Source organism: Chroicocephalus ridibundus, chromosome 4 (assembly GCF_963924245.1).
Source record: "Chroicocephalus ridibundus chromosome 4, bChrRid1.1, whole genome shotgun sequence".
NCBI classification, from domain to species: domain Eukaryota; kingdom Metazoa; phylum Chordata; class Aves; order Charadriiformes; family Laridae; genus Chroicocephalus; species Chroicocephalus ridibundus.
Genome location: NC_086287.1, coordinates 86,838,375 through 86,866,085, shown reverse-complemented (window position 1 = coordinate 86,866,085; position 27,711 = coordinate 86,838,375).

The window sequence follows — 27,711 nt, the reverse complement described above, 5'->3', positions numbered from 1 at the left end:
TTGTTTATAATAATTAGAGATTGGTGCATGTTTAAAGGGCAAAGGAGAAAGGACAATGGCCTTCTACCCGACTTCAAAAAGAACAGTCCAAGGAGATCTGCAATACAAATGCAGTGGATACTAGAATATTAAGTATAATACTGTTAGGAAGGTATGATATAAAGTCATACATTTTTAAAAGCTCTTCTTTAATTATTACTGTAGGTTCAAAGCAATAGGTTTCAAGGACAAAGTAATGACTCTTTAAGCCGTGAAAGGCTGTAAATGGATCAGGGTACATACAGTATTTGTTTCTCAAACCTTCTGAATAATCAATTACAGGAAATTAAATTTCAAAAGTGGAAATTGGACTAAAAAGTGTGTTTAAGTGACAAAAATTTCTAAAAGTTCTGACCAAAACTAAAGCGTAAAGAATTTAAACAACCTTACTAATTCATATGGGGAAAAGAAAACTAGTTATTTTTTTTATTTTAGAAAATTATGGCCATTTTACTTTTGGAGTAAAACATAAAGATAAAAAAAAGCTCTGGAAGAAAATGTAGGCTACTCTCCGCCCCATGGAAAGATCAACTTTACTCAAACTATTTCTCAGTTAAGTATGGTTAATTTATTCCTAGAAGTGATGGAATTCCGTAACAGTTCAAGACAATTTCTCCAGTGAAACTTGCCTTGAGTAATTTTTTCCTCATGTCCCACTTAAGTTCCTACATCATCACTCTTAATGAATCTTTCCAGTTAGATAGTGGGCCACTGAAAAATACTGGCTTTGTTTCTCCAAGGTACTTGCAATAGTTTCTTCTAGGGTATATTTTTAAGCTTACTAATGAGAATATCCTGCTATTAGATGGTATTACATGCTTTATAAAAAAATGAAGATAGAGACAAGATCTAATGCCTCACACATATCAATACAATGCCTTATAACAAGAGGAAATTGCATTGTTTGGATGTGGTTTTTTTCATGATCCTGTAGTATCAGTCTTCTCAGTACTTTTATGTGTTTATAAACAATTTAATTTTTTCATTATTTGTTCCAATCCAATTCATAAGTTCAGCCTCTCATTTTCTCCTCTATCTTGAAATAGGCAACATGCTTGCCATTTTGCACTTGTTTGGACCTTTATCCATCTCTTGTTTCAAAGATAACCACTGATGACTCAAACAGCTTCAATTAATTCTCTCAAGTCATTTGGGTGAATTTCTTCCAGAACAGCTGATATGCAAGCATCTGATTTAGAAAGAAGTCTCTGTTCTAATATTTCCCTTTACTATCACAAGTTCTTCTTCCTTTGACACTAATGTTAGTTGCTTTAAAATTATCACAGCAGAGCTTTTATTTAAGACTGATGTAGAAATGATAATAACACTCTGACATTCTAAAAACATCAGCTATCGTTTATTTTTCTTCTCATCTGAGAAGCAAGCAAGCTCTTTCCTTCATTTTCCTCTTACTACTAATATACTTACAGAATCCTTCCTTTTATTCTTTTTGTGCCTTGCTATCTGTATCAGGTCTTTTGAAGTTTCAGTTCCATTTCTGTGCTATTTTTTTTATGTTTACACTCTTAATACTTCAACTCCTCTTCTATTTTCTATAGACTTCTTTTTCATGATCAAGTCATTGAGGAACTCATTATTTAGCCAACTTGGTGCTTCACTAATCTTCCCGTGCCTTCTTTGTTTTAGAATAGCTTTTGCTTTTAGACTTAGTATTTCTTCCTTAAGTAACTGTCAACCCCTCCAGAATCCCTTTTCCCCTTAGACATCAGATTTTACCTAGTGATTTTCTGAGCTTACTGAAACTTCAGTTCTACTTTATTTATTTACTATTCTTCTTCTTCTTTTCCAAAAATCATGTATTAGACAACTTCATTCTCACTCTGGTCCAGTCCATAGAGTCTACTAATTCCTTTGATCACCTGGACAATTATGTCATTACATAAAATCCAAACAAATATTGTGTCACACAGTATCGTGTGATTTTTCTTGTATTAGAATTTTATATTTCTATACAATTTGCAAGATGTGTTTGGCTACTCGTAGCAGGATAACATGTCTAATCAATAAGAATAGTCCCAGAGTGTATCATTTATAAGAATTACAATGGTGAATGCACTTTATCCATGAAAACACCCAAAAGCAAAAGTTGTGAAGATTGAGGAGGCTGTGATGAGCTTCCAAGATCAAAAGCATCAGCTCTTCTAGTTTCATATTGGTTATGGAAAGAGTTGAAAAGGACAGAATTTCCCATAAACTGTTCCCAGTGAGACATGTACCTTGACAGAACTGACACATTTCTGTATGTAATTATTTGTGATTCCTGTTCATTATCTCAGATTTTCTAAATCATAGGCAATGATTGTATTTGGTTACCAGCACATTGTTGATTCAGTCAGGAATAGGACAAGAGCAACTGAATCCATTGATTTTAAGCCATAAACCCTATCAAATAGGTATTTTCCACCTAGAACAAGCAAACAACATGCAAATCAATTAACATATGCAAATACTACACTCCATGGTTATGGTAAATGGTTATTTAAGACTATCACTTTAAAAAGCTATTAAAATGATAGTATTTAACTGATCATTTTGTAATATTAAGTTGATCTTTAGTAAATTGACAGAACTCATAACTAATGTATTTTTAATAAAGGAGGTAAATGTAAAACAAAAACTACATAGTACCTTCTCAGTTGAAGTGCAATTTTAGTATTATGCATGCCACTTAATGTTGTAATTTTTAATAGGAAAGTCTTGGCTGTAGTGCTGCGTTTCCTTCTGTGTTAACAAACACCAACATTAGAATTCAATTAATAATGACACTAATATAATCTCATTTGCTCTTACTAGCATGCCCCTCTCAGGACACTAAATGACACTGTCACAAAGAACTACTGTACATATTGATGAAGTTCTTGGGGTGGAATTTCTTTGCAGAGAAGAAATTAGGGAGGAGTATTAACTGCATCTTTTTGTTGCATAAAGAATATGGTAATGATGGTGGAAATGCATGGAATAAAGCAAATTCCCATGGATTTATGTATACTGTTCACAACGTCGCCTGATTTATTATTTTTTTTCTTCTGCTGTATCCAGCTTTAATTTTTCTCCCCTCTTTTTAGAACATTTAAGCCTAGTTTGGATCAGGACAATAATTAATAAGAAAATAATCCTCAGAAGAAAATAATTGCTGTTTTAATAAACTCTCATTTAGGAAACTCAATCAGTAAAATTTAAATCCCAAATGCTAGGTAATTACGGTACTTCTCTAAGAATAGACTGATAAGTATGTATAGTGTACTAAACAACTAATAACCCAGTATGAGAATGTAATCATTTTTGCATTATCAATACTCAGCTACCTCTCAGAAAAGGAAGAGACCGCCTATTACCAACATTATACTCCTCTTGGAGAAGAATCAGAAATGCTGCTACTGACTCACCCTAACCCCCCTCCCACCTTCTTAAGGAAAACTAGCACCATCCATCCTGGTACCCAGGGGGTTACTGAAAGAGTTGGCATAACATCCAGGAAAGGATAGATGCTAGAAAGTTTGCAATATATCAGTGTTAACTGTAGTATTACTGAGAAATAGCAATCTGGATTCTTTGGACAACAAATGTTAATGTCATCGCAACTTCACTAATAATAAATATTAGACTGCTAATTCTTAAATTAGACTATAAATAAATTCTTGTATCTGTGCATATTCAGCCTACACTAACTGCATGGAGTATTTGGTGTGGTACCCAGCCTTTGACTGCCATCATAGCTTAGATATAACATCCTGGAGTCACCTAGAATTCAGGTTGCTCTGCAGGGTTCCAGCAGATGCACTGGGTTGGCGTGAGAGGAAGGGGATTCAAGAAGACATGCTGGAACTTGAGATTTGGGGTCGTAAACTGGTACAGGACCAGGGCTTGCTATGTGGAACTTGAACGCGAATTTTTAGATTTCCTATTGTGCTGTTGTTTGAAAGATAACGGATACTGTTGCCACTCAGAAGAAAGTTCTACTGATAGTGAGATGCAGCAGATTCAGGAATGCAGAAGCAAAAGTTTTAGAAACTGGGGATTAAGCCTCGAACAGTCCAAAGGGCAGGAGTATAAAATTCTGCAGAAGGAGCAAAAGAAGAGGAGGCTCTTACTGATTCTGAGAGCTGATGCTCCACACATGCATTAGAGTTATAAAGTCAACGAGGATGTTAGGAAGTCTTTTCTTTTACTTTGGAATGCAGAAGGTAGGTAAGAAAAGAGGTAGCAATAAAAAGGATTACGTTATGTGTAAAACATCTACGTTTTGCTCCAAGAATTGGATCGTCTTCGTGCCTTTAAAAGAGATTTCCTATATGATGCTCTACAAGTCAGGGAAATCAAACTTTTCCAAGCTCCACTCAGTCTCTGTTTCTCTAATATAAAAATGACATTAGACTGAATTAGGTGCTGAATGAGATAAAATGAAACTGGCTTAAAATGCACAGGCTATCAAAATGTCAAGTGCTTTGAAAGAGAACAGGCTCTAGATATCTCCAGTGGGGAGACAAAATAAAGAATTTATGCATGGAAGTTTAATTACCACATCTCTGAACTTTTAAAGACTTGCTTTTTCAAAGTTGATATTCCCTAATGAAAGCTATTTCAGATGTGTGCACATATATACATCTTTAAAAATAACATTTAGAATAGTTATTCTTTGTGGTTAATGTTCATCAAAGGAGACAGCAGAAAAAAAACCTTCAGATCAAAAGAAAGCATGAAACAAAGTTATAATGTTGACTGGTAAAAGGGAAAAAACGGGTAGGCCAGATCCTCAGGTATATAAACCGCCACTTAATTTGGCTTCCACCAAATTAGTCCAATTAACACAGTTGAGAATCTATACCAGAGATTGGACAGAAAATACATCAGGTAGCACAGTGGAAGTTTTTCTTGTTTTTCTTATTCTACTGCAACAATTATTGGTAAATAGTTAATTGTCTTGTTTAAAAATCTTTCCTGTAATGAGTACTAAAATTGCCTTTAGCTGGAGAAGTAAAAGCAACTAATAATTACTGCAAAGCAACCAGGTCCAATACCTGGAACCTAAATTAAAAGAAAATGACCAGCTGGCACCAGCACGAATATCACTGTTTCATCATCACACATTGCTAATGCTACTAAGGGAAAGAGAGTTCAGAAACTCAAGAGGGAAAGGAAGGAAATGTTGCTTTATTTTTTTGCATAAAACAATTAAATACTCAGCAAATTCATCCTAAAAAAAGTAACTGGCTTCTGGTTCAGCCTCATTTTGTGGACTGGTTAAAAAAGTGATGAATAAATTGGGAAGCTGTCCAGGTTTCTCAAATGAAATCCATAGTTTCCATTTCCCAGCATGTGATTCAAGTATCACTGCCTTACTTTACATTGTCAATAGAATCCGATTTTGTAATGAATTGCTGGTTTAAAGCAGTAAAAGTTTTACTTTGTTCTTTTTACATCAGTAGAAATTTAAAAAGAATTTGCCCCCTATTTGAAGCAAATCTGGTATGCACAAACTTGGATATTGAAATCCACTAGCAATGTAATTAGGTGTGATTATAAGGTCTGAGCGGGGAGATTCTTTAGAAAATGTACTAGAGCTTTTATATGGCTTGTGCAGCTGAACATGGAGATAAACAAGAGGAACAGAAGTGTACCTGCCTGCAGCAGAACACATAGATGCACTGCAACTATGAGGTAATAAATCGTTTTAAACAGTATTAGCCACTGGGGCTGCTGCAGCAGCCACTTTCGTCACAGTGGGCAAAGAAAAAAGGTTCTGTGGAAATTAACTAGCACAAGACCTGCTACTCATTCCAATTTTCAAGTGATACAGTACACTTCTATATAGGCACTATTCCATGACACTAAAATGCTACATACATCAAACAGTTAATATTATCAGGAAATAAGGAAACATACTCAAATTTTAGAATGCTGTTATGAGAAAGAAGGGAAAATAGTTCCTGCCATTGTGTACTTGGTCTGGCTGGGATGGAGTCGATTTTCTTCAGAGCAGCTCCTATGGCACTGTGTTTTAGATCTGTGGCCAAAACATGGGTGATAACACACTAATGCTTTAGTTATTGCTGAAGAGTGTTTGCACAGTGCCCAGGCCTTCCCTATTTCTCACTCTGCCCCACAATGAACAGACTGGGGCTGTGCAAGGGGCTGGGTGGGGACACAACCAATCAGACAACCCAAAGTAGCCAAAGATATTCCATGCCATATAATGTCACGCTCAGCACTAAAAACGGAGAGAGAAGGGACTGGGGAGATTAGCCATTTTTTTGCTCAGGAATTAGCTAAGCATAGGAAGATGATGAGTGATTGCCTTTGCACCGCTTTTGTTTTCTTTCTCTCTTCTTCCACTTCTCCTTCACCGATTAATTATTTTTGTCTTGCTTTTATTCTTCCGCCCCTCTTCCCCGAAATCCACTGGGAGGAGGGGAAGTGAGCAAGCAGCTGTGTGGTGCTTAGCTGCCTGCTGGGGTTAACCCCCAACACCCTGCAATCCTGTCTAGTCTGACAACTGTGAGGGCGCTACCCTTGTAGTGAGGATCAAGAACTTTCATCTGAAGCTACATATCCTGGTTTCTGTTCTATTTCAGAAATGGATTCTATTAATAATTGTCTTAAAGTCATGCTTTTTTTTTATTATTATTTTTGTATTTTAAAAGTACCACCCCTGGAGCCTAGCTGTATTTTGGTAGTATATCCAATCCAGGTAACTCTGTTATGATTCTATGAGAAAGTTATTCTTTTTCTCACAAGAACCGAGAACTTTCTTCTCACAAGAACTTCTGTATCACTGAAAGAAGCCAATAATTTCTAGTAGATCTAACAGAATCGATGCACTCGTGAAGACTTACTCTGAAGCAGATTTAATTAGAAAAGGAGAAGAAGACAGTCATCTTATTTAGCAAGACTGTAACACTGAGATTCTTCCTGGCAGAACTAATCTCACGCCTTTAGCCACAGACTTTGCTAAATCCAAATGTCTTATAGAAAAAAATAAAAATGACCTTTGTGGTTTCAGACTAGAAAGTGCTCTCTGGCTTGACATGGACTACTTTCTGAAATGGTTTAGAACTTGAGAACTGTTCTGCTCCATCACTGTTGGCAACTTATGTACCCAGAGCACAAGTTTTCAAAGATAATCTAGCTGGACTAGAGCTACATTTGGAGGATACTGTAGGCAACTTAAGATGGATTTTTCTGACAATTTTATTGAGTTGCCAATGGGTAATGTCTCAAAGTAAAACGGGGACGGATCTAAATAGGGGAATGTTATTCTCAGATAATGTGGTTCTGTTAATGCATTTACCTTGTTTAACTACAGGTGAGAGGCATTATTGCCAACGACATAATAACTTGTGGGAGCACAACCCAGGGAAACATCTGCTGACAATCTGAGAATCACATATAACGCTCCCTGCTCCGCGGTGCTGAACTGGGAGTTTTGTCCATTAGACTTTAAATGTCATCTAATGGGCTCTTTTAAAGAAAGCCTGTTGTGTTACCTCTCTTTTTGCTTCTTGTATATTCCATTATACTACCTACCGCAAAATGAGCTGGTTGTCTGAAATTCTTTACTTGCTTGAACTCCTTACTTTTCTAAATTCTGTTAATCCTCCCATGGCTGTTTTTAAATTTAAAGTTTTGTTATAGTACTTCCACTTTCAAATAATGAGAAAGACCAGTGTTTATATTAAGTGTTACAGTTACATTTCTGCCTCTTTGGAGGACTGTTTCTACAGAACGCTTAATAAACAGCTGCTGTTTCAGTTCTCTGTGCTGTAATATCTAGTTGGTGAAATTAATGATTTGAAGTATTTCCAGTTCACCAATATTAGGACTCCTAAACTATAATTTTCCTTCTTCACCTACAGGAAACAAGGCTGGAATTTCCTCATACTTTGACCGTTTCTGGTCACACAGCTACTGGAATACATCAGAGCATCTGAAGAGAAGCTGCTCAGCACATAGCCAACTGCAGAGGCATGAGAATGTACTTTGTGACCTTTCAACTACGAACGTTCCTGTTCTGAGAAGGGTTGCAGCACTTGCTGCTCAGCAGGACTTTCTGAGCAGTGGCATACTAACCAAATAGCCAACACTCAAAAAAACCCCCTTAAACTGAATAATCATTTGTACTCAAATGTTTAAAACTCCTAGACTTCCCAAAGTTTTCACAAATGATCATGACATAGTAGAAAATCTCTTGCCCAAGAAATTGCATGAACAGAAACACAATCAAAGGCAAAAATCACTCATGGAAATCTGTCACCTGTACTTCGTATTAAACCTTAACCGGGCTAAAAACCCAAACCACATTTGCTGATTGAGATTATTTTGTTCAAATTCTCTTCTTGTATTACTTCAGGTATAGTCAACACAATCAGGCTTTTCCTACAGTAATATCAGGGCTTTTCTCACCTAATTTGAAATGAAGGAACAAATTACTCTCATATTTTCTTCTGGAAGACAGTAAGATGGGTTCTATTGGAGGGGGAGAGCAGCACTTGGCAAGGGTTTGTGCAAGAGAATTGTTGCATCACTGTTCTATTTATTTGCTGCCATTTTTAGAATAACTGTTAGCTTTTTTCAGCTATTTGTGTAATGTAATATTCTCTTCCCCTATCTCTCTTAAGATCTTACAAGCTATATAATTACTGTAAGTCTCGAAGTCAAGTTCATGGAAAATACCTGGTTTTAAAAATGCCATATACTTTGCCCCTGCATTATAATTTTTATCCAATTATAGCAGGCTTTCCTGAGTGATTATGGCTACAGTACTGTCTTTATCCTCTGACAACCTCACTATGAAGACTTCTTTTTACTGTTCTAATAACTGGTGTAATGGCATGCTACTTTGCAAGACAGTAGCATAAACAAGATTATTTTAGGAACACGGAGATGCTCATTGCTCTCAAGTTGGATTAACTTAAATAAATAGTAACTTAACATTTAAAGTAGTCATGGTGTATTTTACTACTCAGTTTCCTATACTATGTCATGTTACTGTGCATTTTTTGCACGTAGGAAGATTTTTGCTCATACTTTTACCTGCTATTCAGTTCAGAGCTTCTTTTGATGAATCACCAGCTAGTTCCACGAAACTCTGATAGTTTTTCATTTACTTAGGAAACTAGTTTGTCCTTAGCAATCATGTCTAATGGATACTGGCACTAACTACGAAGAGAGGATTTAGGAATAAGATAACAAAAATATAAATCTCTAAGCCATTTGTGAATTATAAATAAAGTATAATGCATTATAATAAATTGTCACTCCAAATCCCACTGACCATGCAGATAAGCAAATCCACGTTAGCTCTAAAGTCTAATATAACCCTCAATCAAAAAAGGCACTTCAGTTAGTGATGGCTGAAACAGATGTTAAATGCACTGATAAAAAATTAATATATATACAGATTTAAGAATTTTAATGTATTTTTTTTTCAGAGGTAGTGTATTATTTAAAAAAGCCCAAGCAGTTAACCTTTTGTATTAAGCACTATTCTCCAACTTCCCTATCCCTTCACTGCATTAGTAACAACGCATTAAAAACAAACAGAACCAGCAAGCCAGCATTTGGAGGACATTATATCAATGCAAGAGATTAAGATTTAATAATATAACTTCCACTTTCAATTATAAATAGTAATTACAGAGGATTTGGTGTCCTTTGTATTATACACTTATAAAAGGACAACACTGGCATCTCATTTCACACAAAACTTTGAATAAATGGGTGACTTGGAAAATAGTTTAATAGTTTAATATAATTTAGTATAATATGTTTATGCTCCTATGTAAAGCTGATCTGGTCTCCTGCAAACTGTCCTGTTTTGTACACAATTCAGCTCCAAAACAGAAGCAGATTTCATGGAAATCACTTGAGTCCACAGGGTTAAACATTTAATCACTGTTCCTTCAACTGGCAGCTGATAAGTGGTAAATTAGTTACTTAAAATAATAATTTTAAACATATCAGTTATGATTACAAACATTTAACCTGAATAGTCATAACATATAGTTATCTGACACATTTAGAACTCTCAAACACAGTATCATCATGACTCTTACAACAATTTCAGACATTTCTTACTGGTTATATTATATGAAAGTATGCTGAGCTAGAAGAATTAAGCCTTTGCACTATTTTTTTGGTGACTGGTTTTAACTTGGTGAGCTCCACTATTACCTTTTCTGCCTATATATAACAAGGATCTGGAAGTAAAACTGAAAGCCCACTAGGCCTTCCTGGTGTTATTCTCCATGTTCGTTTGCTTTTTCCTCTAAAGAACCGACACAAATAATCACTTATCTATAATTCCTTTTTTCTCACTGTCCCTCTTTCAAATATGTTCAATAACATATGAGTAAGAAAAGAGGTGTAGGAGACTTGACCTAGAATTCAAAAGTGAAGGTTTTTTTCTAGTGGTTTGATTAACACAGCCAACATTAATGAATGCCCTCATTTTCAGAAGTATTTTTTAATTCTCCATATAGTGAATAAGACCTCTGGTTATTTGGTGCCCGAGAAAGCTAAACTATTTTGTAATTGCACTTCTTAGGTAACAATTTTATTGTTGATGCATGAAGTGGAATAAAATCCTATTTTCTCATTAAACTAGATGCATCATTCTTCAGAAATGAATGATTGTTAGGAAAAAGCCTAAATTAAATTTTAAAAATCCACACTGGATAGTGGTGAAAGTGTGACTCCATTATGCACAGGGGACTGAGGTATGAGAATAAAAATTATACTATTTAAATTACTCATGTTTTCTTTGTAAGGTGTCTGTGTACATGTGTGTGCATGTGATCAACAAATAGGCAAGAAAAGCCAAGAAGATACTGTCCTCTGTGAGAAGGGCAGTAAGGAAACACGAGCATTCTTGCTGTCTGTGCGAGACGGGAAGCCTTGGTTGATATGAACTAGGACCAAGGAAGACATCAAGGACCCTGCAAGGCAGAATGCAGACTTACAGAGTAGTCCTTATTACCCAGCAGGCTCTTTTTCTGCTAAAGCCTTTTACTTTCAACGCAGTGTCAGAAGGAACTACTTAACTGTCTGGTCCAGAAACACTGTTAATAGCTGCTGGGGAACTTCAGTGCTGTTCCTTACTAGGGGAATCAGGACACATGCTCCAAGGCATTGCTCTCCAATTTCCAGTAAATTATCTCCTGATATTTCACAGCCCACAGCTGTCTCACAGACCCCAGGCTGAGAAGCAGTCGCTTCAAGTCTACCATCTGAATGGCTTCATCTTGTGCTAGTCATACTTTAGAATTCACTATAGTATGCTAAGAACACTTAACTTTTGAGATCAGAGGAGCGTAGGTGCATCAAACATTCATATCCAGGCTCTCTATGTTGAGGAGTGTATGACTTTCCTTCCAGGTCTAACAGCAGTAAACAAGGGCACCATGTAAAGAAATACCACCCATGTAACTTCAGCGTTTAGTTGGATCTGCTAGTCAAAACCAGAAGAAACCCTAAGAAACACACATCCCCAGAGTGCTATACATTTAACAATTAATCCTTCCTGTGGGTCACCAATTAATCAGTGATTGGATAATAGACTGCTGCATGTAAGAACTCTGTGTGAGACTTTAATAGAAGTATCATGGTTTTCTAGTGCAATGCAATGAAAGGTTTTATGAGAATGCAGGTATTAATCCTAGAGACATCAACAGAATCCACTTTGGATAAGGCTACCTTATTTACCTAAAACTACACTGTAATTCCAATGGGTTATTTCCAACTGTAAACTATGGCACAATATTTCTGTAAAAAATGACATTGGTCCATCTGCAGTAGAAGAACTACATAATTTACATGGGTGAGAGTGCAATTCTTTGTGCTCAGAATTCTGGACATAACTGAACTCTGACAGAGCAAAGAGGCTCTCCTGTTTAAATTGCTTTAAAAGAACTGAATCTCCCTGAGGACAAAAAAAATTACAGCACTGTTAATATATTACTCTGAATTTGTAAAATAATTGAGGAAATCAGATTGTACCTATCCAACCATACTTCAACATGAAAGAATTGGGCACTCAGCTATTATTATTATTAGTAGTAGTAGTAGTAGTAGTAGAAGTAGTAGTAGTAGTAGTATGCAAATGACTATAATGTTTCTATTTTGGAGGATTTAAACCACAGATCAATTCACAATTAGCTGTGAATAACCTTCTTGCTTTATCCATTATGATCCAAGAGCTGTACGGTGTTATTATGAATACGCTTTGGAGAGGAGGGTTTCCATGTACTTTTTATTACATCCATCTAACACACGCTTAGTTATATTTTTACTTGCCCCACAAAAAAACATGAGGAAGATTAACTGGAAATATGTATGTAAGCCCTGCTCCTAAGCTGAGACTGTACTCCATGAATACAGTAATATTCGATGCTCAAAACAATGCAAGGAGTTCTACTCCTACATATTGACTTTGTGGGGCAAGAATTCTGCAAGACTGACTTATCTACCCAGGCAAATCACTCAATAGCTTTCCAGAAAGCACAAGCTAACCACAAAGTTGGCCCTGTAAATTCTCTAACAACGGAAACCGATTCTTCGGTACATAAATCCTAAATTGCATCCTTCTGTAAGTAATACATTTGCTTCAAAAACTAATGTTAGTTTTCTGCCTCCATCATTCAATATATATACATAACATTTCATCCACTTTTATATTGTGAGCAAGGGAAGAGGCCACAGAAACATTTTGGAGTATAGATGATAATGGTGGGAAGAAGGAAATGAAGAGTTTGGAAACACAAGACTAAAGAAAGAACAAGGACTTTCCCAACCCTCATTTAGATCAGATTAGGCTGTGTGCAACTACATACAATAGAGCAAGATTCAGATACTCAGTGGAGTATGAAATACTCAGGGCCACTACTGCATCCTGGTTGAAGAATATCCAATAACTCTTTCATTTCTTGACTAATAAATAGGAGGTAGTTGATGCTGTGAATGGAGTATAGCCATTTGTGCACACATACTTTCACGTGCATTACAATGTCTGCATTCACAGAATGAAAGCAGAATTAGTGCAAAGGGTCTTTTTTCTTTTAAAGTTATATTACACTAAGATACGAACTATTAGTGCGACTCGTGTTGATCTTTTTTCTGTATTTTTTTGGGAGCATTTTCTCAAAAATCTGAGTAATTGCAAAATGGAAAATTTGGTGGATGTGTATCTGTGGTTTAGCACATCACTGTCTTATAGTCCAGCAAAAATTAATCACTAGTTCCACTGGCACTATTAACAACTGAAGCAGTATATAATTATATCAGTTTTAAAATGAAACAGCACTTCAAAGGCTATGGACTGATAGAAAAGATAAAACTTCGTAAACGGTAAAACAGAGGATAACTTGACCTTTGTATGAAAGTTGGATTTCACTTTAGCCTAATTATATTGCAAATCATCTCCTCTCTATTCAGAGTAATTTACTTTAAAAACATGAAAATAGGATGTTTCATCTGAGTGCATGTTGAAACTACATAAACAAAATTTACATCAAGAGCTATCTAAAAAGGCTCACAACCAGGGCACTTAGCTCTTCTATATTCATGATGCAGTTATGACTCACAACAAACTTATCTTACATCATTTAAGCTAACCTGGACAACCTTGCATAAGGACCACCTGTTATCTGCCTAATCATCACTTCATTCACAGTCTCTTATTGCCATCTAAGCCACTCTTTAAACTTATGCTATTATTAATTCTATACATAAAAATGAGTTCTGGCAATTTCCTGATTTTCCTCTCACCTGCTAAGTAATAATCAGGTTGCGTAAGGTTTCCTATTAAACAGAATTCTTTTAGATGTTCAAACTTTAGAGCTGATTTTAGCACAGGGAGCAGATGTTAATAGCTTCTCATCAGCTTCTTCAGCTTGTTTTCTGCAGCATGCTTCTACTTCAGTATTACATATTCTGCTTCTTTTTCCTTTCACTCTTTATTTGAAACTTTCAAAAGAATTTTATTGTCTCTTTGGGAAAATGCTATCAAATTTACTGGAGCTAAACCCAACAGAATTCTAGACGGCTTTTATTATTAAATATTAAGAGATATCTCACTGACAGAAGTTTTAGAAACACTAAAACTAAAAAGACATCTAGATTTCACTTTGAATTGGTGGTATTTAAAAAGAAACAAACAAATAAAAGCAACCCTGTAAGATACAGAAACTCTACATTCTACTCTACACATGCATAATTTGGCAATTTTATGAAGGGGAAAGGAATGCTCACCAACCCAGCTGTTGAAAATATTTGGCAATGAAGACCAGAATAACTACATCAGAAAAGAATAAAAAACAGTAAATCTGGAAGGCCTGTGGCTTGAGTTCTTTCAAGTTCTCCATCAAAACAGTTACTCATGCTCTGTGTTGTTTTTATTATGGTTATACATCTTCAAGTTTATAGATGACTTGTGTCTAACTACTGTAGGCAAAGCAAGAAGTTACTGGCCCACTAATATCATGTGGGTTTACAATGGACCTTGATTACTGTTCTGCACAGTGCTCAGCTTCAGAAAGCAATGATAGAATTCCTGTGGAATCCATTCCTCTTAACCTATGCATCTGTCAGTGAGATGCAAGGTTTACCACAAATAGATTCAAACCCTCAAATCCATTTGGCAGGAGACTGTTGTAACTACCATGTTATACACATATGATAACTTGACCCCAGACAGCAGCCATTTACCACGACCACGACTCCTTGCCAAGCAGGACAGGGGAGAGAACAGGAAGAACAAAAGCAAGAAGAGTCATGCATCAAGATAAAGAGAGTTTAACAGCTGAAGGAAAGCAGAAAAGGAACCAAGCTATACAAAATAATCACTCATCACCTCTCACAGTCCAGCCAGTCTTCAAGCGATGGCTACTTTGGAAGCCAAAACCCCCCACCTTCTTTTTCCTCTAGCCCAGTTTTATCGCTGAGCATGATGTTACTTGTTACGGAATATGCCTTCGGCCAGTTTGGGTCAGCTGTCCTGGCTGTGTCCCCTCCCAACTTCTTACCCACCCCCAGCCTTCTCACTGCGGGAAACTGGAGTGGTAAAAGGGAAAGCCTGGACACTCTGCAAGCGCTGTTCAGCAACAGCCATAACAGCAGTTTGCTACCAATGCTGTTTTAGTCACAAATACAAAACACACCACCACAAAGGCTGCTATGAAGAAAGTTAACTCCATCTCAGTCAGACCTAGTATAACGGAATTCCTTGTTTTCTTGTGAAGTGGCTCACTAAATGTCTTATGAAGTGGGTACTACATTTGTAACTTAGCTTTTACAAGAAACATTGATAGTAAATCTAATTTGAATCCCTGCCCCAAAACTAGGTGATGGAAGACGGTGTGCAAGGGAACTGTGCACTTGAAGGACACTGGTTTAATCATCTCTACTTGTGTTTGCAAAGTCCGGTCCAGTAGGTTGGGCCTGAGTATCTACCAGATCTGTCCCGCTGGCAAGATAGAAGGGCGCTAGTTTGAGAATCCTATTTGCCACTATGTGTGGAGTTGGTTCCTGACACAGAGAACAGGATGGCCGTACAACAAACAGGAGCAGAAAATTAAGCACATAAAGGATTTCACAACTGGTAACAATGTCTAAAGTATGTGAATGGCTCCCATAGATAAAAAAGGTTACTAGTGGTCAGGATATAATGGAAGGTCTAATATTTGTCCAGAAGTCTCAATTGTTTCATGTCCAAAAGCATTTATAAATTTAGCTTTTAGAAGCTGGAATCTCACTGAGTGTTAACAGGAGACGTACATTTCAATCCAAAGTATGCTAAACCCATTGAAGTTGCCAAGGTTTATATAAGCTATATAAATATTGTACAAGAAGTTGGAATAATTCTACCAAAACATTTACATGTACCTGTGAGTTCTGTGGAGTACAAGTAGAGATACATCTCAGTTGAATACGCGAGGACATTCTCCATCCTGGTCAGTAAATCTCAGCACAAACTTGGCCACCCACTGCTATGCCTATAATGTCTTTATATCTGGGCCGTGTTCCAGGAACTAGGTTTTATCCACGCTCCCTATGGGATTTGAAAACTGGAGTAAACTATTCTGAATTTTCAACATCCCATTTACAAGGGAACTGCACGACTGAGATTGTGAATGAGATGGAGAATACCAATGTTACGGATGCATTCACTTACATTCAGAAAAGAAAAAGAATGTATGCCTCGTATAAGCAACACATACTTTGTTTTCAACATTGCTCTAAAGAGCATGTACATCTATGATGAATACAACTAGCTTGCTAATGTTAATATTGCAAGAGCAATGAAAGTACTATATGGCAATTCACTTTCTGTTAAAAACTTGTGGTGGAAGAGGCAACTATATTCTCAACATTACAGAACATCATTGTTCAAACAATGAAAATAATTAAATATACTCAATTTTTAATTGTTAATCTTTCTCTGTTTTGAAATGTTTAATCTTCAAAGAAGTATTATTATTTGACAGATACCTCTTTTATCTCACTTTCCTATTGAAGTATAATATTTAAATCTACAATCAGTCAACAAATCTATGAAAAAATTAAATGTACTTTGCACAGTCAAATGATAGTGCTTCAGGAATATCATGAAGGCGTATAGCTACATGGTAAGCACAGATACATAGCACAGATAAGGAAGAGGCTTACCCATAGCAGGTTCCTGAAAATCTATCATTCTAATATCAATCTAACAGAACAGTGCCCAACTCTGAACTCTGTGGTTACAGGTGTGTAGTTTGAAATTAAACAATACCACATCTTCCCACTCCCAATTATACATATAAAAAAAAATATTCTGTTCTTCTTAAGTTGCCTTTTATCTTATAGCTATTGCTCTGCAAAAAAATCAACAATTTTGACAGAATTCTTTTGAATTTGATGACTTAAACTTGAATTTGAACTTTGATCACTTTGAAGGTGATCAAGTTCCTACAGAACTACTGTTGTCATGGTGCATGTAGCATATAATTGACAATATTAGAACTACCTATTATTAGAATTCACTAGGTGATTAGATTATTGAATGTCCACATTAGCAAGCAGTTTTAAAGGTAGTCAGTCATCCACAACTTCCTTCTACTTGTTACTAAAAATTAAAAAATTATGAAACAGAAGCAAAGTTTTGTCATATTTGTTCCTGTACCAAATCCTATGATCACCTAAATCCTTTCAGAAAGATGACTTGCAGACTAAGACTGGGTGCAGTTTGTTGCGACAGGATTTGGCTCGAGGTATGTACCATTAACAAGTCAGAAGAAAAAAACTGATATTCTCAGCATAATTATATGCAAGTATCCAGCAAATCAATGTGTCAGATGCAAAGTTTGTTCCACAAAGCAGTGTGTCAAACCTGACAATAACCATATATTTTTCATATGTTAGTATGTGGAGTCTTTTCTTTGTCTTTTACTCACCTGTCTGGCCTAAACCCAAAGTTATAACAGAAGTACAACTAAATTTTATATATGAGTATGATTCAGAAATAGTGCAAAGTACAGAGTATAGCATAAAAAATTGTAAATAAATTAGATGGACATTCAGTAGAACAGCATATTCTATTTCTGTTTCTTTATAATATTGTTATAGAGATCAGCAACTGAAAGACAAGAATGTGTAAGAACTATTATAAATCTCCATATCATGACTTCGTTGGTACTAAGACTGATTTTATAGACTACCTTAAATAAGCTATTAAGAAATTAATTAAAAGAAAATAATATAGAAATTCCATGTTTAAGTTTGTTGCAAATTTTCACAGATATTTTTTATATATAAAACTACTTCAAGTTCAATTAAAATATGGAAAAATGGGGAAAAATGCACCAAAGGAAACCAAATGTACTATTTTCCCTATGCTAAGGAAACTGAATGCCAGACATCTTATGGACCCAGCATTCTTCACATGACTTTTCAAATATAAGATATAGATTTTAATTTGCAATAATACTGGTTATGAATAAAACATTTCCTGTGATATACAACAGTTTTGGGCTGGGGGTTTTTTAGTCATTATTCTGTGTGAAAGCCTTTTCTTTTTTTTTTTCCCCAGCCCAGCCATTTCCAAGTTGTCAAAAGATGCTTAGTCTCTGGGGTTGCTTTGTCACAGAAGGTAAGATCAAACCAATGAAAAAAATACAATGAGTTTGAACCAGAGGCCAACTCAGCCATGCAGCAATAAAAACAGCAGCAGTTTTTCCGGAGTATCTGACAGGCTTCATTTGTCTAAGAATAGCCTCTGCCATGTCACATGGTCACGCTTTCCCATCATCCTTTCGCTATGTTGCAGCCACTCCTTTGTGTGCTGCCAAAGTAGTATGCAAAGTAGTGGAGAATGCCAAGAGATTTTCAAATGAATATGACTTTTAGGAGAATCTGTAAGTCAAGGACCCCAAGCAGGCATCAATTCCTCTCTCTCTGCCAAAGAGCTGTCACTTCCTTGGAAAGTTAAATTTGTCACGAGGAAAGAAAATTTCACCATAGTCTGTTTAAATAACTTAGGGAGTAGAATCTTTTCCCAGGTGCTTTTTCCACACAAAGCAAATGTATCAATCATTTTATTCTCTGAAATAACAATTTATTATCCATGCAGGAGGCCTTAGATTCAATCTGCACACTGTTCTGAGTGTCGTGTCAGATACTAAAATCTGTCATCAGTCTTTATCAAGGAAATCATTCTGTGCTTGTCATCAGTTTTTATTAATAAGACTATTTATTACTTCAATAATTAATTATGACAAGTAGTCTGCCATTTGGATAATGAATAAATATTGATAAATTGCATGGCTAAAACACTGTTGCTGTATAACCAGCTTTGAAAATGCAAAAACCTAAATGGTACTAATACAAATAATTCTAAATTAGATATCAGACGGCTACAACTGAACATATTATATTCAACTAAAACAGTGTCTTTTGGACTACACATAACTTGCGGAGTGGCAGGGTTGTTCAGCTCTGGACGTCTTAAAATGGCCTATTTTTTGAATCTAACACAAAAATTTAAGTCCGACACTTACATATTTTCTAAAATCACAATTCATAAAAAAAGATGCTTGAATGTCATTACACTCCAAGAATAAACTGAAACAGAAGACCTTGTTCCATTCCCCATCCCCTCCTGTTTGAAACTTCTCTCATTTCTCTGTTGACTGAAAATATGGAGCTACTCTGGGCAAGTAAATCTAAGCGTCACATGAATCCAGCTTACATCTCTCTTGTCTCAGGCAGTAAATAAACATAGAATCTCTAATTTTTAAATGTAAAACTGTTTTTGGAAAATGCACTGCCTCCTTCCCATGGAATAATCACAGAATGTAACTGAAAGTATTCACAATTTCAAAATGTTAGGAAAATCTTCTCAGCCTATTTTGAAAATACAGAACTTTGTGATGTCTAGAAAAGGGGACTGGAGTATTACAGATACGCTGCTCTTCTATACTACAAAACTCTCTATAGTAAACCTTGACAATTTTTACACAGAAGTACATACTCTCACCATAAAACCTATCTAATGAAACCATCAGCTATGTAAGTGTACTATTAAGCAATATAACCACTTGCAATTTTTTCCCTACTTTTTATACAAGGAAATTACACATATTCCTGTAAATTATCTGAGCCACAAATTAGCATAACAGCAATACTGCAATAATAGATGCTGAAGATCTCTACTGTATAAATTTACATCTTGAAAGAAAATGCCATACAAACCACAGTATATAATGCAATCTACAACTCATTATTTCAAGTAAAAAAAAAAGTCTGAATACGTATTTAATGGTTATATATTTATATATCCTTTAATATATTATGCTAGTGAAGAGACTGAGAGTGTCATTAGCCAATACTTATCAGATATAAAAAAATTATTAACATATTGGATAAAATAACCTATGATTTATCTAGAAAAAGAATCACCAGAACCTAAGCAAAGGGCAGCCTGTATCCTATAGCATAACAGAACTGTATTAAAATATCCACATTTAATTATGCAATCATATTTTTCATAGGAGAACTGTGAAATATGCCGTAAGAATTGAATTAAAAGTTCACAGAAATTTTGAAAATTAAGTAACATTGCAATTTTCATAATTATTTAACATCACCGAGTTTACTTCTTTGCTTAACATTAAGTCTGAAGTATTCATCTTGGACAGGCCAAGCAGATTACTTCACATACAGAAAAAAACAGACACTGGAATTACTGAGTTGATCTGTATTATCCAAATTAAAAACATGTCAGGAAGGCAGTTTATAAATTAGATGCTGAATTAAGAAAAGACTCAGGGCATAGATTCAAATCTGTGCCCCTAAACTTTCTCAAATATCGGCATGCTCTTCTTTCTCAGCTGCAAGAAATAAAGTACTTATAGCCTTCAATACAGAAGATGTTCTAGATCATTAATAGCATCCTTTCACAGTATTTCTTCTTCTTCCATTTCTCTGTCACTAACACTGTTACATGAGATTGGGAGGTAGGCAACCACAGAACATTTCGTCCTCAAATTATCATCAGTTTGACATGCCCATGTTCTCCACTTGAGACGTAAAGCATATGCTGCACCAAACGTATAGCAGACAAACCGCTCAGACTGAAAGTCATTCTCTCTTATTTACTGGAGAATTCTCTGCTTGTTGGATTTTTTCCTACCTCTTTTTTTTCTCAGTGTACTTTAAGTTGTGGAGCAGTTGCAAAGACTACAAGCAACAAGAATGTTTATAGACCTAGAACGGAAAGGATAGCTTGAACAGGTTTGGTTTATTCTAAAGGAAATGCATTACTAATATTTACATGCCAAAAAAAGATTACTGCAAGGAGAAAGGAACTGAAATGAGAGATTTTTACTGAAGAAAATGTTCGTATTTCTTTAACTATCAAGGTAGGAAACACTGGAATTGATGATATACAGTCCTTGGTAGGTTTTCTAGTCCCCATAAAGTGAGATCTTTTAATGGAGTGATGTTCAAACAGCTGTTCAGGAATGAAAGCAAGCACAGCTGAGCATGCCATTAGGCAAACAATATACAGAAGAAACTTTTTTATTAGCTGTGTGGCTGCTAAAAGAGAAGAATGAGTGCAAGACATTTCACAGTATATTGGCTAAAATGCAATGCTATAAAGACAGAACTATTATACAGTCAAAATCAGATAACCTTATAATAGAATATAAATCTATTTCTCCAAGGAATGAAATATCCTAATGTCTCTCTTTCACAGCGCTATAGTATAATCTTTTTACAAGTGGAGTTTGTAGTCAAATATAAAGTAAAAATGTATTTAATAAAAAGATTAATATTTATCAACATAAGTTATTTAAAATCCAACAGTTTCGTTATCTGAAATATACATAAGGCAATGGCACCACATTTCATTCTGAACTAAAAATATTACAGCCTCAGACTTCTAAACAGACGTGATGTGAAAAGTGTGTAAAGTTAACCTTAGCTCAGTTAGTCAAGTGCGTATTATCTTACCAGTCCTTCACACATGTATTTGTATTATCATCACATTATTAGAATTAAAAGAATAGCATTACAATCATCATAAACTGCCAAATAAACAGGCATTCAAAAGCCAAATAGTACATGTTTTGAATATGCCAGCTAGGTATACCTTAACACAAAATGACATTTCTTAACCGCTCTGCAGTAATATGCGGTATACTGCATACTGGTTTGGGATGTGATCTTATTGATACTTTCAAGAGAGGCTGAGTTTGGAAAAAAATACTCCAGGAGATTCAATGCTACAGATGCAGAATAAGATGACCTTTTCCTTATTGAGCTTATCAGCACTGCTTTAAAGTTATGTCACTCAGAAGTTATGCCACATAAATTGAATAATTTCAAGCTCAGAATATTTTCATTGCCTAAATTTCAAATTCAGGAACTTGAAATGTAGGAGAGTATGTGGTAGTTACAATTTTAAAACGTTTTCAGACTTGAACCGTATCAATTTAATTTATTAATTAAAGATAAAATTACCATGCAAAATAAGTCATATGTATTTTCTAAGACAGCCTTCCCAGATCATACATAAATTGTTCTATATTGAGACTAGCTAAGATGGCTCTGTGAAAATAACAATACATACCTATTTTTAAAATGGTGGAGGTGACACATGAAAACAACTGCTTTAAAAAAAGGCAGTCCATGAAAAAATTCTAACTGTATTCCAACATGTCACTATTTTGAACTATGTTAGAGCAGAAATATATTCTTTCTTTTCATATTATAAACATTTACCTATGCTCTCAGTTTATGGTAATAAATACAGCCCCTTCCTATCCTTATAACTCTTCAATGGCAATCTGAGAGGTAACTACTTAAGAATTATATGAATAGATAAACTGAATTGTAAAATATTATAGATAATGTCTTGCTGTAGGACAACCTATCCCCTGTTATTTTCTACTGTATTGCTTGTAGTATATCAGAATATGAGACAGTGAAATAAATGTTTTATTGGCATGTATTAACGCTTATCACTATTGTGTGTTGTTTGTAACACACGATGGACAATTGTTACAATTACAGATATGTTTTTCCCCAATTAAACGTCTGCCTCAACAACTGGGGTTTTTGCCAGTTTTCTATAGTTTGTTCTCAAGGTGAGATACGATGTGTTTTAGCACTCAAAGATATATTCATAGGCAAGCTTTAAGTCTAAAAATAGGGTTTTACAATAGAAAGTCTGACATAATCTAAACAGTAGAGTTGTGTGTGTGGCATTATAATGGGGGCAAATAAGCAGTACATCAGTAACATGACAACAATAATAACGACTTTCACTTCTTCTAAAGACTTAGCATCTACTAAGGCATCCCAAAGCACTTAGCAAGTATTACCCTTAGGATCACAAAGAACTAAAAGGTTTACAACAGTAGAAGGAGTATAAAAATAAAACTGTATGAAAATGCAGTTAAATTGGGGAAAAAAAGGGCAAGAAACAAAGATATAAACATATTAAGAAGTCAATCTCACTGTTCTTATGAGAACAAAATATTTTCATATGGAAACCATTGTATGATACTGTATCATATGCAATAGTGCCTGAAATGCTTTTTTAGCAGCGGCAATCTCAACAGAAAGTTTGTAGCAGTTGTGTGTATGTCTGCATCCATGTGTGTGCGTGCATGTGAATTTATAACACAGAGGGAACAATACTGTAAAACCAATGATGATGTAGGACATTCACTATCATGGTAATATTACCAGAATGAGAATACATAGTTGTCTGTATGTTGGAAGACTAAGCATTAACTTGTGAAACACCTTGTAATTTTCTCCTATGCATCCCTTTTGCACTAAGCCTCACTTGACTCATGCCTACCTCTGTAAGCTTGGGGACAGCCAGCAAAATCCCTTGTGAAAGCTACTGAGCATCTGCACAAATGCATACACACTGAAATATGTTTGAGCATTAGCAAATATAAATTTATTTACTTACCTATTAAAACTTGCTATATGTGATTATCTTTACTCCCTTTTGTTCCATTGCATACTCAGAGCAAAGCTGCCATGCTTGAAGACACTATTATTAAGACAGAATGATACAAGACTATAATGAGGCTTATAAAATCTTGATCGGAAAACCCCACTATTGCCAAGGTGAAAGCCATGCTCACTGTACGTTTGAAAACTAATTCTAGAACTAGTAGGAAAATGCTAAGCAGACAATGACAGACTTCACTGAAGGCAAAATAAAACAGTGAAAGAACAGCTTCAAAAAAGTACAAGTTCATTCATATCAGTTTAGAAAATACCACCAAAGAAAGTAAAAAGACAATAAAGAAAGACTTCCAGGGCATTGCAGAATGTAACAAATTTACAAAACTTGTTAAATAATATTGTATGTTTTTAGGCTTTTTTTCTTAATATTTGTATTAAATTAAACTTATTCTTATCCACAATATCATTATTGTATTTCCGGTTTTATGTAAAAATTTTGAATTGGACTTCCCTCAGCATTAACTTGTCAAAATCTTGGGCAGCAAAATAAAATGATGGTTCTTCTACTTCTGACGCTTTAAGAAACATTGACAAAGATTTGATGGCAGCTATGTCACAGATGCAACTGAACAGTGTACAGGAACCCACCTCTAACATTAAAGAGACGATTAAAGGCAATGCTTGGCAGTATGAACAACTGGAAGTAGAAGTTCTAATAAAAAGAATGCTTCCTCCTCCAAGTAATGATGGTGATGTTTAAGAGAAGATCAAAAGAAAGAAACTTTAAAAGCTAGGATTGTGATTTTTCCAAACATGTCCTGAATCAATGATCAATGACTGGCATATAAAGAAAGCAAACAAGCAAACAAACACCAGTGGCTACATTTTCAGATATTTAAAAACCTAAAAAAAGTTTTGCGTATCTGGAACCCGGAGCATATATATATTTATATTAATTTGTTGCATTTACCAGTTTCCTACTACTATAAAATAAGGAAAAACCCTAACCTTTTATTTTTTCATCAATTTTGTGATCCATTAGAATGGATTTATGTTGCTTCCTCAACATAAATTGAGGTAAACAGAAACTTATAAGCAAAACTTATTACGAAGTTGACTACCAGACAGACCATTTTCTGAATAATATCTTTAGGAAACAGGTAATATGCCTATCTGATATCAGAGCATCAAAAATCTTTTCTCATTATCTGATAGTTAAAATATCTTTTCCTTTTTAACATTTCTACTATACTTATTTCCACATCCATAAATGCTGACATCCTGTATACCTAACCAGAAGTGTTCCACATTGTATTATCTGAAAGTATGAAAGCATGCCATGTTGCAACCGCAGCCACACATACTGATAACAGACATCATCAAAAGAAGGTTAAGTAAGAGTGTTTGTTAAAGCATATTCTTAGCGTACTTTAAGATCTAAAGTTTCACTACTCTGTATATCAGATTACAGAACTTCACCATTTATATCCAAGTATGGAATACACAGTTTTGAAAGAGAAGAATACTTTGGATTTGCCAGCTCCTCAAAAATTTCCCATAGGAGCTCTAGTTGTCTGATATTAGCAGATATTCTTTACTATACAGTGTATGTGTGTGCACGCATATGTACAAACACATGAACAGAAAAAGAAAGAATTAGAACTTACTACTAGACTACAACCCTCTTCCATTTACTTAAACCAGAAAAGATCTGTGCAACCCATGGCTACCTAATCTTTTGATATACTACTATCTATGACACTTAACTCTGAAAGAAACATACGCTCTGGTCTCCCTTGTAGACAGAACTATTACCTTACTATAATTTATCTATCCCTTAAGGATCTACTGTGCACAGAGGAATAGCCGTTTGCACACAGAGAATTCAGTGTTTGAATTATACCATAATTACATATGGCATGCATGTAACAATATTAAGGTCTACATGATTAAAAAAAAATAATCCACGCTCAATTTGTCATACACTTGGGTTGTCCAACAGCCAGTACATATCATAATACTGACCTATATGTATTTGTGTGTTTATACAATTTCAGACTTTAAGCGGTTACAGGAGCACACGAACAGTTTGAAAAAGGGGGTATGTGTGGACCATAGCTGGACAAAGTCCAGATGGTGACAGTCACGCATCCTGCATAGACTTGAAAATATGCTCAAGGGCAGTGAAGAGGCACAAAGTGGTCATCAAATTACTGATATTCAAACTACTGACTACTGAAGACACATCTGACACCAGCCTCATTTGTGGTTTTACTTCTCTGGAAATTCTGCCCCCAAGTTTGAAATATAAAATCACTCAAGAGGTATTTATTGCTGCTATATGCTTTTTTCATTCTTTCTCCTTCCTCCTCTTCTGTTTACCAAACATTAACATAAGCCTGTTCAATTTAATATTCACACTAAGTCTACCAGTCAGCTGCTACCATGTCTTCTAAACTAAGAATAGTGAAAGTGTGCTGGTTTAGATGTTTTTCCCAACTTGATATTTATTAAACATTTTTGAAGACACATTTCTGAATAAATTTTACACTCTCAAAACCTAATTAGCAAGTATCAGGAAAGTTCTGTGTGCTCAGGAAGTGTGTTTGATAACGTTACCTCTACATGTCCATTATGTTCAAACATTTAAGTCACACTGTGGTCTAAAGATTTTATATTAAAAAAATCCAGAAACACTTCAGTCCAGCCATGTGCGTGCACAATACATTGTATTTTTCACTCCCATTATGCACAACTGCACACACACAAAGTTCATATCTCTCCTTTCAAACATAATGAAAAATAGTGTCTGAACAGCATTAGAGACGGAGCCAGGGCTGGGTTCCCCCTCACACCCGGTATGTAGATTACTGGGATGTAGATAGATTCTCTGTTTTTTAAATTTTGTAGTTTCCTATGTGAGAACATTTTCACAATCTTTCACTGGTAAATGTATCCTGAATACATTTTAGTCTGATGAAACTTCCAAAGCAATTAAACAGAGATGCAGTCAAAAGTTAATAAATGCACAGATCAAATTCTCTGCTGTGCCTAAATTTAATTATATGGTACATGCAAGCATTTAATTTTATGAAGATGAAAATGGGATACCTTGCAATAAAAGGAACACTGGTATCAAAGTACTCAAATTTGCAGATTTAACGTGCTTCAAAATACATTCATTTTATGACCGTGGAAGAGAGACTTATACAAGAATATCTTAACTATTAAATCTGATACAAGAATATTCAAGTATCCATTCTGAGAGCACAGAAGTCCTACCAATACCAGAAGATTTAAAGAACAGTTGTGAAAGCTAATCTTACACAGTATCTAAAAATATGACAAAATGATACCTACACCTGAGGAAGGGACAGACTAGCATGAATCTCTATGGCATGCTGGATCTACTATCCAGATTGAAAAAGAGTTATCATTTGAAACACTGGTCTTATGAGTGAAGTAAGATATAGAATAATGAACAAAGGATTATTTTTCATAAGAAATAAAAGGACAAGCGTGTATGTTGTCATACCAACAAATTTATCCTGTGCAATCACAGCCTCCAATAAATCCTCCTCTACCAAAATGGGCCTGTCTGAACTGCCATCTTGGCAGGTCAGGGGCCTTGTGGTGTTCTTCTGGTTTGTGCACTCAAGGTTTCTTCTTAAGGAGTCACAGTGTAGAAAGAAAACACACCCATAGATTAGTTTTTAGAAAGACTACCATGTCTCACAGTACAAATAGAGAGGTTTTTGCTATTCTCTCAATTGCTTCTTACTAGCTCCTCATTTTTGAACTCGTTCTTTGATAGAAACATCTTTCCTTCCAGTAATTTGATTAATTGCCTGAACGAAGAGCCTTCTACGAAGTACGTATTTTAAAATTCAGGTTCCTCATTGTGAGTACAAGATGCAAATTTCCATGTTATTATTGCTCCTACTCTTCTTTATATACTCCACTGATGCAATTGTAAAAAAGCATAAACAGTCAGGAAGAGAATTGCATTTTTAGTCTCAGTCTTCCATAGTTCAATACCTGTCTTCCAGAAGAAAAATTCAGCGATGAAGATGATTCAGAGAATGGATAGACTGTAAAAGTTTATATAAAAAAACGAGATAGATACTATACTTATATAAATGGAATCTTAATATCTAGTACCCCATGGAACAGGAATTGAGTTTTGGA